Raw genomic sequence first — 17,637 nt, 5'->3', positions numbered from 1 at the left:
TTGTTCTGCACTTTTGCCAAATCGTGTAATTTGTTCTGCATAAGCAAAAAAGATATACAAGATATAATATGGCGCTCCAAGTTTACGTAAAGCGGTACTTCCCCATGTAGAATCCAAACCATTAAAGAAAATCTGAATAAACCACAAGTTAGTGCTAGATTTGTTCTGCATTTTTGCCAAAGCGTGTAATTTGTTGTGCTTACACAAAAAAGTTATTCAAGATATAGTGTGGCGCTCTCCACCTATAGGATCCGAACAATTGGAGAAAATGTATATAGACCATAAGTTAGGGCTGGGTTTGTAGTAAAAATTGATGAGTTTGCAATAATAGTATCTTTATACACGTATTAGTAATCTTTATTAGTCAATTTCTGTTGGTATTTCATCCGGTCCCATGTTATATCTTTTTTTATATGTTTTAGTGCTTTTTCAATTTTCTCTTTTTTTAATTTTAGGTCGACCTCTCTCTACTACCTCGTTGTTCTTCACATTGTCTCCATTCTTTCGTCGTACTCAAATAGCTCTTTTATTCGATCTTCCCATTTATTTATTTTCTCTGCACTTTCAGTTATTATTTTGATTTTGTCCATTATGTTTCCAATGCCTCTCTTTTTTTATATTGCAAGCTGTTCCTTTAATTTTTCGGTATTGTGTTAAAGCTGTCATGTTGTTTATCTATTTTTTTTGTATCTTTGCACATGTTTCTGATAGCCCCAATAATTCCGTAGCTTTGTAAGGGCCTAACAAGTTAGAAAAATGCTTGGTAAAACTTTCAATATTTATTTAGATTCAAAAGTTATTTAAGAAGTATTTATAGGGTTTTTCAAAACAAATGGACTATAATCAAAATATGCAAATTAGGCTAGGTACCTTGAATACCGTGATTCACAAAAGGATTGGAATTTACTACCTTAGTAAAAGTAGGGAATTACGAGGAGACAATAGGATAAGACAATCGCCCCGGAAGGTTACGTGAAGATTTAATACAATTTGATTTAGTTTTCATAGATCAAGTTTTCTGAGAATAGTTATTTTTGACCTGTCGGTATTGTTCATACACAAGTCTTAAGATAACTGTTTTTACTTTCATGAGAAAAAATACTTTTTGATTGTAAACTGGTCTTAATTATTTATGTGTTGTTAATGGCAAGCATAGGCCGCTAGTTATCTTTAGGTCTTTTGTTGGGATTATATTGGTATTGAAATGATTAACAATCACGTCAATCACCTTATAGACCTGGATCCCGCGTACCAAAAAAAAGTTGATTAATAGCAAGCTGAAAATTTGTTAATAGCTTAACGGTATCTAGTCGGACAAACTTTGATGTATGGGAACACTGGAACAGGCGAAGTTTTAATTGTGGAACAGGTTAAAAATTTGCAACGTCAGACTACGAAAACGTTCCATGTATTTTGTCGGACATAACTTCCAATTGATTTGTTACCATTTCATTAAATTCTCATGCAAAAATCAGACTGGTGTTTATCACCAACTGGGAATTTTAATGAGTGGAACACGACGAACATGTCAAATGACAGGAATCATGTTGGTTAGTAATAGCAGTCTGATGTTTGCATGAGAGTTTAATGAAAGGGTAAAAAATTAATTTGATGTTCTGTCCGACAAGATACATGGGATGTTGTCGTAATCTGACGTTCCAAATTTTTAAACTGTTCCACAATTAAAACTTCCTATGTTCCAGTGTTCCCGTACATCAAAGTTTGTCCGACTAGACACCGTTAAGCTATTAACAAATTTTCAGCTTGCTATTAATCAACTTTTTTTTGGTACCCTTTGAAATTTTAAGTTCCAAAAACTGGTCATACTATTTGTCATCTAGGGGGTATATTTTTGCTAAGACATGATACAGTTGTTTAGTTAGATAGTAGCACTGGTAGCACCCTAGCACCAACACGATAACGGATATTCAGGCTGATCTGGTAGTATTTGAGACTTGTGTAATTTTGTAATTGTGTAAACAGTAAAAAACATAGAAGAGAATGACATGAGAAAATGGCAGGTAAGATATTTTTGCTAAATGTTTTTTGTAATATATATATATAATATATAGATATAATCAGTACCCTTTTACCTTACGGTGTTGGGTATACAATTTCTACATTATAATTAATAGTGTCCATATTAATTATTTAAAAACTTTTTCCATTCTTTTCGATTTTTCGCCACATTGGTTGCCTCTCTCAATGTTATTCTTTTCTTCTCTAGAACATATTCTTCTTACTACCCCATCCCATATTGTTCTTGGTCGTCCTCTTTTCTTCCTTTTCTGTATTTTTGCTTCCCAAACCTTCCTCACTGGTCTCATTTTGTCCATTCTTCGCAAGTGTCCCCACCAACTAAGTTGTCTTTTTTCAATGTATTCCAAAGTAGCTTCTATGTTTAGATCTTCTCGTATATCAGTATTTCTTAATCTATCATGTCTGGTTACACGCTTAACTCTTCTGAGATATTTCCTCTCGACTACTTGAATTCTGCTTTTTTGTCTTTCATCTAACACCCACGTTTCACATCCGTAGGTTAATATAAGTCTGAATATCGTCTTGAACACGTTAATTTTTGTCTTTTGTGTTATTTCGCTTTGGTTGATACATTTCTGGTTCATTTCATTATGAAGCTTCATTGTTCTGTCTATCCTATTATTGATTTCTTACTTGGGCGGCTGAAAGGCAAAGTGGTCTAAGTCACTTTTTTTGTCATTTTGAGTTATGGTCATATTTGGATTGCCAGCAGCTGATTTCATTTTATGGCAAAGAGACCCAAGTCGTAGTTCGCCTAAAAATCCGCTAGAGCGCAGAAGCTTAGAGTGCCTGACTGATGTCAGCTGTATATTCGGCCGGCAGAGTGGTCTAAGTCAGACTTAGACCAGTTTGCCTGAAATCGATTTGTTCATTCACTTGTCATACCAGCTGAGGCTTGAAACAGTTGCTTTCTTTTGCCAATTATTGTTGTGTTTATAAAGTTCACGGTGATGGAAGACGATGATACACCTAGTGAGCCTAGCGTTCTTCAGTACTCAGGATCAGATGACTTCCAACCTTCTGATGAATTTAGTTCAGGTAAGAAAATAAATAATTATGAACCTAACCTCAAAACTTGTACCGGGCTGGGCCTAGATCTACACATTACTATACTACATTCGCTCTCGCGAGATTTTTTTTGACACATTCGGAATAGGAAACATACAACACAAAAATTCCTACCTCACACTATTAACTGCTAAAATCAACTCAAATCAACTTAATCTTTCATTAAAAAAAGAAGAATTATTAGAAATAGTGGGAGTGTCTACTAATCTCATAAAATTTTGTGAAGTTTATTTCTACAAAATATTTTTATTTTGTACAATAAATAATTTTCTCATTTGCTATCAATACATTATAATGGTTTAAATAAATAATTATTGATTGGCGTAAGGTTTATGTTATTTTTATGTCTGTTTACTATTAATAATATTGGATATGAGCAGGTGCGTTGGTTTTGTAGTAATTTCCAGTCACTTCTGACAACTGAACTTTTCAAAAAAGAAATTACTAACGTCAGTGTCAAAAAAAATCTCGCGAGAGCGAATGTAGTATAGGTACTTTTTTTAGAGCGTACAGCTATAGTTCAATCTGTATAAACGAATATGTGTTTTTTGTTACAGATGACTCTCGGCACTCTGGAAACCCTGAAAATTCTGCTGGTGATGGTGATGGCGAAGGACATGATGAAATTATTCCAGTTGCTGTTCAAGAAGAGCCACCCAAAAGGACACGAAAACGTCAAAGAAGAGAAAGCAAGCGACAAATTAGAAAGAAGCAAAGGAATTCTGGTTCGTCCTATAAAACAGAGAAAGGTAAAACAGTTCTAGCAAAATTATTTAGAAATACTCCGTGCTTGTGCAAAAAGAAATGTGACAATAACATTGATGAAGAAGCAAGGAAACATGCTTTTTCAGTTTTTTGGAAGTTGGGATCTTTCAAATTGCAAAATGCCTATTTGTGTGGCTTGGTTAAGCAAGAAATCCCAAAATGTCGTCGGCCAAGGGATGGTTCCCGCCCAAACAAGAGCTCGTCCAACCATTTTTACATTCATAATGTGGATGGCAACAACATCAATGTTTGTAGACAGTATTTAGTTGACACCTTTCAGATCAGCCACGGTCGATTGACGCGATCCTTGAAGAAGCTAAAAGATGGAAAGCACCTGGATTGGACGAACGTGGCTGTCATGTTCCAGCCAACAAAATTGCTGTTGATCGTATGAATGTTGTTAGGGAACATATATTCTCTTTTCCTGCGTACCAATCGCATTACACTAGGACTCAAAACCCTAACAGAAAGTATTTACCATCACACTTGACCATCACTGCTATGTACAAGTCGTATTTAGAATACTGTAATGGGAAAGGCGATCCTGTCAGTGAGGCGGTGTATCGTCGCACATTTAACTCTTGAGTTCAACTTACATTTTCATTCCCCTCTAAAAGATACTTGCGGAAAATGCGATGTGTTTAAAACTAAATTGAACGTATTACAAAATGAGCAGGAAAAACAACATTTGAAAGCAATGCATGAACTGCATTTAAGAAAAGCAGAAGCTGCTAGGTCAGCAAAGGACGAAGACGCAAAGCAATCAAAAGATGATCCAAACTATTATGCGTTCACATTTGACCTGGAAAAGGCTTTACCATTTCCTAGACTTACTACTGGTATAGCTTATTATAAGCGAAACATGTATTTGTACAATTTAGGGTGTCACGAACTCAAAAATGGGTTAGGGTTTATGTACACATGGGACGAAACCCAAGCTTCCCGTGGTTCCCAAGAGATTAGTTCCTGCGTAACCAAGCACTTGCTATCAAGGGCTAAAGATTGCAAACATATTGTTATGTACAGCGATACATGTACTGGACAAAACAGAAATTGGAACTTTGCTCTTGCTATGCAAAAGTTGACACAGATGGAAACGTCTATCGATGTAATTGATTTGAAATACATGGTAAGTGGCCATTCATTTTTACCAAATGACACGGACTTTGCTTCAATCGAGTCCTATGGGCAGGAAAAGCTACAGGTAATTTATTCCCCAAATGAGTGGAATGAGGCCATCCTGAAATGCCGAAGTAAGAATCCGTTTCACTTAACAAAAATGGACAGAGAGGACTTCTATTCCACCACGGAGTTAGTTGATGCTGTAACTAAACGGTCAGTGAACGTTGATAAAGGAAACTTCAACTGGCTGAAAACCCAGTGGATCAGATTTATCAGAGAAGATCCTTTTGTCCTTTTCTACAAGGAAACTCTACAGAAAGATGTACAGTTTGAATCAGTGTCTCTCGCTTGGTCGAAACAAAAGACAAAGAAAAATCGAAACAATGACCAAATACCTGTTGGGTTGATTGAACAAAGTCACTTGTACAATGCTCCCCGTCCTGTGACTAAAGAGAAGAAAAGGGATATGTTAGACCTTTTGGACTATATTCCACCCGTTCATCATGAGTTCTACCGTAACTTGATCACAGGTGATGATGTTGAGGACATTGGACTTCTGGAAGAGGTAGCTGAACCAGAGCAAGACGAAAACATTGATTAAAAAAAACATTTATCTGATGTAGGCCTATCATGTCTTTTTATACAAGTTGAACTGTAATAAAGTAAGCTACTTTTTATTATTACCAGTTTTTTTATTTTTCATTTTCCCAGATAGCTAAAAGTATCAACTAATGTAAGCCAAAGTGATCTAAGTCACGTTTTACGGTAAAGTGGTCTAAGTCCTGACTTAGGCCACTTTTACCCATCTAATTAATTAAAATTGGTATTAAAACTTACTTAAGGTAAAGTGGTCTAAGTCAGTTTTTTGGCTATAGCGTTAAGGAAAAACACGCTAAAAAAACGTTATATGCTTTAAAAAATAAAAGATTATTGTACAAAAGTAACTAAAAAATAATTGTTTAACTAAAGTCAGTCATTACAAAATTATTGCAAAAAATCAAAAGCATCAATTATCTCAGAAACAGGTTTGTATGACTTAGACCACTTTGCATTTCAGCCGCCCACTTAGTTCTTCCTGTTGCATCTATTTCCACCCCTAGATATTGAAACGATCTTACTTGCTCTATGTTAACATCGTGAATTACTATATTTAATATCTCTGCGGTTTCATCATTGACCATTTTGTTTTTGTTTTGTTTATTGTCATGTCACATTCTTCTAAAACTTCGTTCCAGAGAGTTAGATTGTACTGTAGGTTGTTTCTACTGTCCGCTATTATTACTACATCATCAGCAAAAGCTCATTCAGATATTTCTATTTTTTGTAAATTTCTATGTCCTACATAATATAATTTTTTAGCTTTTGCTCTATATTTCTTCATGATCTCGTCTAAGTATATGTTAAATAATAACGGACTCAGTCCATCTCCTTGTCTTAGTCCCTTACTCGTTGTAAATGGTTCTAATGTCATGTTATTTCTTATGATGTAGTTTGTATTGTATTGTAGTTTGTATTGTATATATGTTACAGTCAAAGCCCGAATTTGAGGCACTCCTAGGTTTGACTAGGCAATCCTCAGGTCTGACTGATGGTCTTAGTCAAAACCCGAAATAAATTACAGTTTCGGCCTTTGACTAGCCAATCCTAGTAGAGACTAAGTTGGTCAGGCAAAAGTCGAAATTTAATTTTATGAAATCGGGGTTTGACTAGTCAAACCCCGATCAGCTATTAAAATGTCGTAATTTGTTAGATTACGTTTAATAAAACGCCATTTTTTAATTTTAATGTTTATTATTTTTATATTGTCGTAATTAAAATAAAAAACTAGTGTTTCTCACATGTTGAGGCATTATGGCATTTAGAGTTGCACAGTGCATTAGACCTTTTACACTTACATGATTTTGAAGAGCATTTCTTATGGCCAGGGGACGATTGCGCCGTTAGTACCTGTTATAATCCGGTCTCGATAAAGGATCTTATTAGCTGTAGGCACGATTGCGCCGGTGGCAGATTTAATCATTTGGGTACGGGACGAAGTTTTTTTCCCCATCCTAATATTTTGCACTTAATATTATGTTTCAATACAAAATCAAACCAATCTCTACGTTAAACTAAATAGTATTCACCCAAATATAATTTCGAACAAAAAATATAAAGGACACTTATTTCTTATTATTAAGAAGTTATTACGAGCATTAATTGAAAAACAAATGTGAAATAAGTAGATGGATTTTTTAAAGTCCTTCATTTCACTACCGTAGTAAAATGCAGTTTTAATTTAATTAATTAGGTGTAGATACGACTATACATACATACATAAGTCTGTATGTGTAATTGTATATTCTTGAAATTAATTCTTGTAGTTTCTTAATATATTAAGGTACAGTAGTACAGCCACACCCAACAAGGAAGACATTAAAATATTACAACACCACGGAAGGTGGCGCAATCATACCCTGGGATTAGCGGCTATCTGAATTAGTTTGGCGCAATCGTGCCCTCAGCTGAACGTACCTCAGGTAAAATCGGCGTAATCGTCCCATACCCTTTCTTATTGCAGTAGAATTTTATAAAACCTTGTCCTCCAAAGTTAGAATCTTTTGTACTAATTTCTCTTAGAGACAGCTTAACGTCTGGAACATCTTCGAAATTGAGAAAATTCTCTTTCCATTCTCTTACTTGATTTATTGAAAAAAGTGTGTTTATTGTTCCGTATTTCGTACCAACTCTATGTATATATAACTCTATATGTTTTATCTTTTGATGTGATACCCAAAATATTTCGTGCAACTCCTTTGACTCTATCAAAGCTGGGGAAATTGGAGGATTTTTTTTTTCACTTGATTGTGTCATAGAATTACTCTGGGCATGAAGACCTTCAATCGCCTTTCCTTAATTTCTTTTAATTTTTTCTGTCTGTGAACAACGCATGCATGTAACTTTTCTTTCGAAACCTTCATAGTATCATCAGTAATCAAATAAGAGAATGCAAAGAGAATTTTCTTAATTTCCAAGATGAAGAAATTAGTACAAAATATTCTAAATTTGGAGGACAAGGTTTTATAAAATGCTACAGCAATAAGAAATGCTCTTCAAAATTATGTAAGTGTAAAAGGTCTAACTCAATGTGCAACTCTAAATGCCATAATGCCTCAGCATGTGAGAATAAACACTATTTTTTTTATTTTAATTACGACAATATAAAAATAATAAACACTAAAATTAAAAAATGGCGTTTTATTAAACGTAATCTAACAAATATCGACAATTTAATAGCTGATCGGGGTTTGACTAGTCAAACCCCGATTTCGTAAAATAAAATTTCGACCTTTTCCTGACCAAATTAGTCTCTCCTAGGATTGACTAGTCAACGGCCGAAACTGTAATTTATTTCGGGCTTTGACTAAGACCGTCAGTTACACCTGAGGATTGCCTAGTCAACCCTAGGAGTGCCTGAAATTCGGGCTTTGACTGTAACATATATATTGAATTATTCTTATAAATTTGTAATTGGCGGCTCTATCTTTTAGAATGTTCCACAGTTTATTCCTTGTAATTCGATCAATGGCTTTTTCGATATCTACGAATGCATAATACATTTTCTTTTGTTGTTCTAGGAATTTTTCCACCAACTGCTTGGTTGTAAATATGTATGTGATCTTGTGTTCTGCGTCCTTTCCTAAAACCACTTGGTGATTTTTCCATGTTGCATTCAACTATTCCTGTTAATCTTTTAATTATTTGCTCATATACTTTCATGGCAGTGCTTATTAGTGATATCCCTCTATAATTACTACAGTCTTTACAGCCTCCTTTGTGTAATTGGTGTATTGGTGTAATTAATGCTATTTGTCAATCTTCTGGGGTTTGTTCTTTCTTCCATGCTGTTTTATATGTTTCCATTAGTACTTATTTCTTCTCCTATTTGCCCAATGTTTCTTAGCATTTCTGCAGTGATTTTATCTTTACCAGAAGCTTTCCCATATTTTAGGTTTTGAATTGCCACTCTTACTTCTTCTAGAGTAATTTCTTCTTCGTCATTGTTTTCATTCATGTTACTGGGTTTATCTACAACTGTTTCAATTTCTTCATTGGTTTCCAGTAGTTTCTCAAAGTATCTTTCCATCGCTCCATTATTTCTTGTTCTTGAGTTAATATATCCCAATTTTGTATTTTTACTATACTGTCTTGTTTACTTCCTTTTCTAACGGTTTTGAGAGTTTTTGGTTTTCTATTGAATTTATTTACATTTCTTCTCCAAATTTTTTCATTTATTTTGTTTTGATTTTGTTATTAAATATTTTACCTGTTTTCTTCTTTCTTTATTTTTTCATGTTTTTTTATTAGCCAGGTATCGTTTCCAAGCAATTTTCTTCGTCTTTACTGCCTCTTTAATTTCAGTGGTCCACCATGCTGTTTGCTTTTTATTGACCATACTCTTTCTGTAGGTTCCGCATATTTCTTTTGCTTTATCTAATAAATGTCTTATATCTAATAAAGGTCTTAAAGGTGTGCTACATTTTTTTCAGTGTATAATTTTTCATATCCTTTCAATTTTCTTTAGTTCTTCTGTCACATTTGGTGTATACTTCTTGGCAATTTCTGGATTTCTTAGTTTAATATGATCGAATTGTTTCATATTCCGTTTGATTTTGTTCCATTTCTTGTCATTTTAAATTTCGTTCTTCATTATTAATTTTGTTACTTACTAATAGGTAGTGATCACTGCCGCTTTCTGGTCCCCTTCTTACCTTGGTATCTAGAACATTTTTATAGTCTTCTTTTTGTACCACTATGTAGTCGATTACGGATTTTTCTCTTCTACTTACTACTTCTCGCGTATATTTGGGTATATCTCTCTGTTGGAAAAATTTATTTGTTATTACCATATGTTCTGTAGCATACAAAATTCAATCATTCTTTTACCATTATTGTTTCTAGTTTCTTCCCCATGTGGACCTACAACCGTTTTATATATCTTGTAGCGTTTGAAAAAACTCCAACATTAATTTGATATCCAATTCCCAAAAAGTACATCTATTTTTCCAATTTGTTAATGTTATATCCCACATAAAATATTTTAAAGCCGTCCCTGTTTGAAGATTTCCAAAAGTTAGGAGATGTTACCTAAGTTGAGATTTTTACCCCTACTCCCCTTCAAAAAATGATTGAACTCGTCCAAAATGCTAACCCCCCTTTGAAAAAATGGTTTAGTCCAACTGAAAGTAACTGAGTTTTTGTCAAGTAAGCATCCCTAAGGATCAAAATCGCTCGGTACTTATGTCGTACTTTTCCTGTTTGTGGCTTCAGAGCGAAGCCCAATTTAGTCCAGTTTTAAGATCTGTTGGAGTAACATCTGCTCCTATGCTGTGACTCGCTTGAAAAGGGCGTAGTCCCTTGCCCCTTAGCCGGTAATGCGTAGAAGGTCGTTTTGTGAAACTATGAAGATCTAAATCTATAGCGAGTGCTCTACGAAGATTTTTTTACACATGATAATGGATTTATATGGAAAATCGACTACTCCTATGAGTTAATGACGTAGTTCTATAAGCCGGCATTGTGTAGAAGTCTTTTGTCCTGTTCCTGTTTTATGATGTCCAGTTCCTGTCGTAGAAGTTCCCATTGATGTCTGACTAGGCCCCAAATTTCGCCAAGTTCCATTGTCCTGAAATTTAAGATTGAAGCCATGTCCTCCCCTGCCTCAGGTCGATGACCCCGTTTGTTTTTGTTTTGTGTACCCCCTGTGACATTGAAATAAAGGTATGATACATTTGCTAATTTTGCTAAATTTCAAGAGGATAATATACTAAAGTTTATTGGTAAAGAGTTTAAAAATGTAATAGTCGCTTTCAAAATGGAAAAGTTTCTTGTAATTACTTTTGTTGTTAGTTTGATATCTAAAAATCCCGTTATATAATATTTTAAAGTCCTGTATTGCTATGATAGATGTTTAAAATTGTCTTGTTTGAATATAAATTTGCACATCATGTAAATAAAATGACAGTGACATTTGACACGACATCTGTCAAATTTAGTATTTGTTTTGATCTTGTTTTGATACACTGTAAAAAAGTTTTGTATTAAAAATCATAAAGATTTGTAGATATTTTACCATTGATTTTACCCCATAGTAAAGTCAGTCACGTCAATCATTTCTTTTTTTTTTTTGTTTAAAGATGTTTAAAAATACAGATTTTTTGTTTAAAGGAAATTTAAAGTTTGAGGTTTTAAATAAATGTTTGTGAAAGTGTACCTATTTTATATCTCTTGTATAACCCTTTGGAGAAAATTATTAACCAAATGTCTAATGCAACTGTGTAAGTTTTAGTACAGAAGAAAAGAATATGGCATAGAAGCCAGTATTGAGAAAAGATGTTGCCCAGTATAACCCCAAAAAGGAATCAAAGATGAATGTCTCCCCATTTGGTACCCGCAAGTAAGGAATATGTCCTGTAAGTACCCATATATGAACCAGAGGATTTGTTTCGAACGGCGACCTGTTTTTTAAATAGTAGAAAGATCCTCTAGTCTGAGTAAGTACCCTTTTGTATTTGGTTATGGTAGTTTAGTCATCTTAACACCCTCCTACCCCCCTTAACGAATCTACGACCCAGCCACCGCACAACAAATGAGCTGTCGTTCGCATGAAGGTTTGCGTGTCTGTTCCTTCTACTAGCCCCATTTAGACCCCCCAGTATTTTTATGGTTAGTTCTTTCCTTGTCCCCATATGAGCAGACAAGTAAAACGCTTCAATCTGATCCCGTTTACCAACTCTGATATTGAAATCTCCTGCTATGATTATTTTTCCTTTTGCTCCTTCAACTACTATAGGGTTAATTCATTCCAGAAATTATTTTTAATACCCGTTGTAAATAAAAGTATTATCATTCCCTTATTTTTTTGTTCTTTGCTTGACGTCCGAAATTTTTGGTAGCCTGGGTGGATAGTAAATTGATCTGTTTAAGTAGAATGACCTGTAAGAGATAGGGTACTTAATATACATAAATGCAAATGAAACGCAAGAACTAGTTAGACAATTATTGTTGAAATATATGAAGAAACTTTAAGCTTCACATTAAAAAAATAGTTAGGTTAAAATTAGTTACAGGGCGTTCGATAACACAGTGGCAGACCAAATTTATGTTGTATTAAATGGAACACCCTATATTTTATTTTATATTCGAAACTCAACTTTTCCATCACAAAAATATTAAGCTTTGCTATGTTATACAGGGTATTTACAAAGTTACAACCAATTTTATATGAAAATCGTAACAAGTTCGACTAGCTGTATAAATACGAATACGCACAACAGAAATGGTTTATTGTTGCCATATTTCTTTATGTATTGTCAAAATTTTTAAAACTGGTTCATATTGCTAATTTTCTTTATATCAAATACAGGATAAGTCAAGACGCAAGTACATTATTTTCTCAGTGATTTTAAGTGGAACTTTTGACTCACCCTGTATTTGATATAAAGAAAATTAGCAATATCAACAATTTGAGGGAGTTGAACGTATCGATGAACTTATAGATAACGATTTTCATATAAAATTGGTTATAACTTTGTAAATACCCTATATAACATAACAAACGTTTATAAACTGCTCGTCAACAGTTAGGGATATAGAAAATTCTGCTGAATTTTTATAGTAGATTTTTTCGTGAACAGATTAACAGATTCCGCTAATTTTTTTTATTATTTTGGACTTTTCTTTAGCATAAACACAGTTATGCAAAGGTTTACTCAAATTTTTTTTGTACTTATAAACTTTCTTTAGCATAAACACAGTTATGCAAAGGTTTACTCAATTTTTTTTTTGTATTTATACCGGGTGGAAGAAAAGAAATGATTTTCTTATGTTAAGTTTGAGACGCCCTGTAGGGAGGACGAGGTACAAATGGGAGTATATATCGAAATCGTATTGTAGTCTTATGTTTTGTGAACATTTTATTTTTTAAATGTCCCTGATATCTTTGGAAATAAAAAAATAGACGGTTTTGTAATTTAACATGTGTTTTAACCGAAACAAAAGTTTGAGACACCTTGTAGGGCGAAAAAGGCACAAAGGTGAGTATACCTCGATATTTTGTTGTAGTCTCATATTTTGTGAATATTCTATTTTTTAATTTCTCTGATATCTTTAATAACAAAGAAGCTAGACGATATTACTCTTTAATATGTGTTTTAAGTGACAACATCCGTCACATCACACATGTGAAACATAGAAAAACATATTAAAGAGTAATACCGTCTAGTTTCTTTGTTATTAAAGATATCAGAAAAATTAAAAAAATAAAATATTAAAAAAATATTAGACTACAACATAATATCGGGGTATACTCACCTTTGTGCCTTTTTCTAACTACAAGGTGTCTCAAACTTTTGTTTAGGTTAAAACACATGTTAAATTACAAAACCGTCTATTTTTTTGTTTCTAAAGATATCAGGGACATTCAAACAACATCATGTTCACAAAACATAAGACTACAATATTATTCTGATGTATACTCACATTTGTACCTCGTTCTCCCTACAGGGTGTCTCAAACACAAGAAAAACATATTTTTTTCTTCCACCCGGTATAAGTACAGAAAATAAGTTTGAGTAAACCTTTGCCCAACTGTGTAAATACTAAAGAAAAGGCTAAAATAAAAAAAAATAGCGGAATCCGTCTGTTCGTGAAAAAATCAACTATGAAAATCAGTATAATTTTCTATATCCCTAACTTTTGACGAGCAGTTTATTTGTGTGATTGGGAAGTTAACATAATTTCGAATATAAAATAAAATATAAGGTGTTCTATTTAAAAAAATATATAAATTTGGTCTGCCATTGTGTTATCGAACACCCTGTAACATTCTAACTAAGGTGAAGTGGGGCAATTGGAATCGCGGGGCTATTGAAATCACGGACGCTACTGGGTATATATAACAAGATAAACATTTAAATATATATTTTCCTTGTAGCCCAACTTGTTTTCTATCTTCTACTATAATTGTTTTTTAGATAAAGGTTCAATTATTATGTTTATGATTTTTCAAAAAAATCTTGACATTTTAACTTTTATGCTTAATTTATTCTGAGTTTTTCCTGTTTTTTTTTTCAGATTGACTCCTCATCATTTAGAAGAAGAATAGATGATGGATTATAACTAATTTATTATGTAGAATCCAAAAAAAAAAAATGTGAAAACCCTCTAGGATGAAGGACATATAAATTACAGCTGTGATCCCAATTGCCCCAAATAATATCAAATCGGGGCAATTGGGATCACAGCTGTTGGGACAATTGGAATACATGATTCCAATTGCCCCAAGTAATTTTGTTAATAGTTTTCAGGCAAAGAAAGTGTTTTAAAGATTGATTGAAGGAGTTTTAAAGTTAAGAAACACATCATCAGTTGCAAAGTTTTAAAGTTAAATTAACGTTACATCATGGTGAGAAATTACAAAAGAAAAAACAATAAAGATAAAAAATACTCTAATGAGATTTTCAGCAAGCTATTGACTATGTCAACAAAGGACATTCTGTTAGAAGTGCATCAAACAAGTACAAAGTTCCTTTTTCAACTCTTCTCCATGCAAAAAAAGGAACTAGAACAGTTGGAGTAGGGGCAGGAAGACCTACAGCATTATCTGAAAATGAAGAGGCAGCACTTGCCAACGGCCTCAAGACTTTGGAAAAGTGGGGCTGGGGTCTTTCAAGGAAAGAAGTATTTGAAGTCATTGCAGAGTACGTCATATCAAATATAAAAACCCCTTTCAAGAATGGCTACCCAGGAGAGGACTGGTTCTTGGGTTTCAAAAGAAGAAATCGGCTATCAATAAAAAAGCCTCAGGCCCTAGAATTTGCCAGGAAGAAGGCGATGGACCCATTCATTGTACAACTGTCTTGACCTCATTCAGGACCAAGAAGAAGCTAGATCTAGAACATAAACCATCAAGAATCTACAACCTGGATGAAACCAGTTTCTGTCTAGATCCCTCCAAAAGAAAAGTGGTTGGCGAGATTAATAAACCATCGGCACGGGTTGTTAGTGGACCTGGAAGGGAGAATACCACTGTGCTGTTTGCAGCGAATGCATTTGGAGAAAAGTTGCCTCCGCTAATTGTGTTCCAAGGAAAAAACCTCTGGGATTCATGGTTGGCTCCAGAGGACAAGGCATTTCCGAACACTTCGTACACAGCAACAGCAACTGGGTGGATGGAGACAGATGTATTCTATAACTACTTTCAAAAGACTTTCTTAGCAAACTGCGTACCCGAGAGACCAATCCTACTGATCTTTGATGGCCATTCTACTCATCTGAGTTCAAAGACCATAGACTTAGCTATTGCCAACGACGTGACCATCCTCAAACTTCCATCTCATTCAAGTCACTTACTCCAACCTCTTGACGTTTCAGTCTACAAGAGTGTGAAAGTTCGGTGGGATGAGAAACTTACAGCGTTTCAAAGACAGCATATAGGCGTGAAGATTCCAAAGAAAGAATTCGCCATACTAGTTGGAACAGTTTGGCGAGAAACGACTGCCAACATTATTGTACAAGGATTTAGAAAGACTGGAATCCATCCCTTTGATAAAGAGGTCATTGACAAATCAAAATTTGATCCTGAAGCACTGGAGCGGTACAATAATAGAAATAGGGAAACAGATCCTCAACCACAAACTGTTGAAGAAGAAAGACCTCCTGGAATTGAACCAGGCCCATCAGGATTTCAAATAAAGGCCTTCAGAGTTCCCAGCAGAACCTTCCGGAACACAAGCAGGACCATCAGGAACTCAATCAGGATCTTCAAGTACGCCTACAATCACAACCGTCAACTATGAGCGAAGATCTTTTGAAGATCTTTTATTGGACCGAATCAAACAAACACCTATTTTAAAGAAAACTACAAAAGGAAAATAGTACCTGGAGCAGAAGTTGTCACTGAACCTGAATCAAAAAGAATTCTTGACCTTAAAGAAAAAGAAGCTAAGAATAAGAAGGAGCTAAAACAGAAGAAACCATGTAGGCCTACATTAAAAGGAAGTAATCAACCAAGATCCAAGTTTATTTTAAATAAAAAAATAATCTCAGAATCCAAGCCAAAATTGACAAAAAAACAACAAAAAAAGAAAATGTATTACGAAGAGAGTGATGACAGTGAGGAAGTGATAATTTCCAATAGCGAGGACGACTTTGAACAACTCACAATTGAGGATTTGGCAAAGTGTCTGAGCGATGAAGAGAAGGAAGTAGTACATGAAGAAGAACCTCAGGGGGCCTCCTAGACTATAAAGTTGGAGATTTTGTCTTGATCTCCCTACCTGGCAAAACCACTATCAAACACTCTGTTGGGCAAATTATAGATTTCAGTGAAAATGAACCAGTCATAAAATTTGCCAGCAAAAGAAGTGGTAATACTGACAGTGTCTTTGTTTGGCCTGACCAGGAGGATGTGTCGGTTACAACTATGGAACACATACTAGTTCGGCTTCCAATACCGACAGTAGGCCGGAGAGAGGAACTAATATTCAAAGTTTCTTTTGCCACCTACAACATTCAATGAAAGAAATTTCAAAAAAACAAACATTCTTGTAAATATGTAAATAGAAAAAGACTTCATTAATAGTGAATTACATTTATATATTACTAAGTAGAAAAAGACTAAAAAAATTCTTTAATTTTGTTTAGAAGTGTAAAATAAATAAGAAGAAAAATTACATGATTTCTTTTCCAATTCAGCTTATTTTTACTTGGAACTAACTTAGGTAAGTAAAAACATTTTAACTGTACTTAATACAAGGTCATTTTAGGTTTATTTTGTTATTTTTTCAACGTACACATTAGAGCATGTCCCTTTGAGATTTACAAACATTTTCATATCTCGAGAACCATAAAAGATAAAACATAACTATAAAAAGCCCCTGAAAACAGAAATTAACAGCTATATTCCAATTGTCCAATCAACTCAATGCATTGGATCATATGGGTTTCAGAGGCCTTGATTCCATTTACCCCAGTTAGCTGGGGCAATTGGGATCACGTGTAAACATTTTTTGTAGTTAAAAAAACGAACACTAACTATGGTTTTAAAAATGTGTAAAAAATGTTGTGTGTAGAAAAATACACATATAACATTATGTTAAAGTTTCAAATCAATAGGCTTTTTCATAAACAAATAAAACAGCTTGTAATTCCAATTATATAATTTCCTGATTAGTTCAGAGAAATAAGGAAAAAAAATATCGTGTTGGTGACACATCCCCCTCCAGGCTGAAACCAAATTTTTCGAGTAATATGGTCATCTATAATAATAACCTATATGTTTCCTGCAGCCGATTTTGATGATATACATAGTTATAAACAAATGAAGATCAAAAAACGGTAAATTTTCGCTTTTTTCGTCTCTTACTAAAAAATTGGGCATTTTAAACAAATTTAAGAGTAATAAACTCATAAACCTTATAAAAAACTTCAATATGGCGTTCGCTGAATATGTCTATCCTTATTGGTTACTTAGAAAATTGCCAAATAAATCATAAATTTTGAGTTTTTATAAATATTCATAACTTATGTAAAAATTAACTTAGAACCTTCTTATTACAAGGAATGCTGAGACTTATGGTGCTTAAATTACACCCTAAATTC

Source organism: Diabrotica virgifera, chromosome 9 (genome assembly GCF_917563875.1).
Source record: "Diabrotica virgifera virgifera chromosome 9, PGI_DIABVI_V3a".
In the NCBI taxonomy this organism is placed as follows: domain Eukaryota; kingdom Metazoa; phylum Arthropoda; class Insecta; order Coleoptera; family Chrysomelidae; genus Diabrotica; species Diabrotica virgifera.
This window is presented reverse-complemented; position numbering follows the sequence as displayed.